We start from the raw sequence: 2,272 nt of genomic DNA on the forward strand, positions 1-2,272 counted from the left end.
ACCAGCTTGTGTGATCATGAGGTTTTGAAAAGATTTGGTAGCAGGCATCATCAGAACAAAAAAAATCTTATCATTGCGAATGAGCAGGGAGTGCTGGGTACAGACACAAAGCCCATTTACAGTCCTCTGGACATCCCTAACAGAAGGGTGTCAGGGAGGAGATAAACCAAGACAGGTACCAGATAATAACGATGAAACACAGCTTTCCCCTAGTTCCTACATGTTTCCTATCTCCCACTATCATGATCCCAATTCTAATTTACAAATCAGGCTAGACTAGAGAATGTACACTTGGACAGATAGGAACAGGAAACATGGGGAATCCAGGGTGGATGAGCCCTTGAGGACCAGTGTTATGAGTGCAGACTCGGGAAGGGTGGAGGGAGGGTAGGTTGGAAAACGGAAACCGTATACAGGGATCTACATTTAACCTCAACAGAAAAGTGGGTGAAGGAACATCAGACAGTGCAAGATATGAGAAAATAATTAGTAAATTATCAAGGGTAGCTCGAATGGAGGGGGAAAAATGAGGAGCTGAGGCCAGGGGCTTGGGTGGGGTGGAGAGTGGATATTTTGAGAATAATGAGGGCAATGAATGTACAAATGTGCTTTACACAACCGATGTATATATGCATTGTGGTTAGTGTTGCATGAACAATTTAAAAAAAGGTCTGGACAGAGGGCACATGCAAGGATGATCTCAGGTTGGATTAGATCAGCAAAATCACCTCCTGGAGTTGCCTCACCCTGTGTCTATTCCTGAGTCAGGCATGAAGCTTAGGGCCCATAGTCCCAGGAGCTGGACAGGGAGGGAGGCGGGGTTCTGAGGTCATTCCATAGGGGCAATGGCCCTCCTGTCCTGCCGGGCCCACCCTCCTTTGTAATCCTGCTGGCTGGAGCACGGCTTTCATGGAGTCCACACCATGGGAGCTCTACTACTCATGGGGGATTGGCAGGAAGCCTCTGCTTATGCGCACACACCACCACCTAGCTGGAGGATCTCTGTGAACAAAGCCTGAGGCAGACAACAAGCCCACTAATTGATGCTGTAAGAGATACAATCAGCATCCAGAAACCTGCAACTGGGAGTAAGAGGCAGCATACTTGGCCCCAGCCACTCCCACTGCCATCTTCAAGGAGTGACATTCTAAAGCAGAGGGTTTTCAAAAGGCACTGCCAGGACTGTGGAATGAGCAGCTCATTTGTGGACATGGATACTGTGTGATCCAGAAGTATTACCTCTTCCTTTCCATTCAGGTGAGACAAAAAAAAAGTTCCAAATAGAAAGCCATGCATCTAAACAGTATCCAATAGCCACTCATGTGCAGTGCTGCTGCCTCCAAAGAGCTTTCCTAGGTTTTTCTCTCTGTGGACAGATATACCTTGGTCCTTGGCTCTGCATGAGAAAGAATTCACGCCAAAGCCAGGTTTGTGATCCAATTGTGTTTTAGGAGAGATAGGGAGGCATGGTAGGCAACCCTGGTGGACCCCAGTGGCTGAATTGAATTTACTTGGCCTAGGTGGGTCAATGTGGGTGCAGCACCCACCCAGGTGTACCTGGCCTTCCTGACTGGAAACCTGGACCTCTGAGCACGCTCGGTGTGCCACTCTTTCCTGGGTGGCTAGCTTGGCCCTCTGAGCATGTATCATGGACAACCTAGTCCCTATGCTAGCTACCTAAAATTTACACCCTGAAGAGATATGGACCCAAATCTTTGGGGTACAAGGCGACGACATCTTTAGGTCCTTCCTGCTGGCAAAAGGGTGAAGTGGGGCTTTGGGTCCATACCCTTTCTACTCTGCTGGGAGGGGTTGTCCATTCAGGTCTAGGATGGATAAGGTTGAGGTGGTCCAGGAGATGGTGGTCCTAGAGGTGGCACACTTGGTTCAGAGGGCTTGGTAACTTGAGAACTTCTGGAAAAACAAACAAACGGACAAAAGGGTGAACAGTTTAACTGAGGCAAGGCTAGGCTTGTGAGGTGGCAGTGCCCTTGAAATTAGGTGAGTGTCACAGGAAACAAAAAAAATCTTAGGATTATCAGGCATGTGTGTTTGTTCGTTCTAAGTATAGGCACGGGAGTAAAAGCATCCACAATTTCCCCTATGAGGGTACAGGGTTTGGGAACTACTGGGTGCACTGAGATCACTGTTTCATTTATGATCCTAATGTTTGGACCCACTGCTAAGAACCATGCTTCTATTTAATCCTATTATCCCTCAATTATTAACTTTGGTCAAACAAATTTTGTTTTCATTAATTACTTTCATAGTT

This window comes from Tenrec ecaudatus, unplaced genomic scaffold (assembly GCF_050624435.1).
Source record: "Tenrec ecaudatus isolate mTenEca1 unplaced genomic scaffold, mTenEca1.hap1 Scaffold_196, whole genome shotgun sequence".
Taxonomy (NCBI): Eukaryota; Metazoa; Chordata; class Mammalia; order Afrosoricida; family Tenrecidae; genus Tenrec; species Tenrec ecaudatus.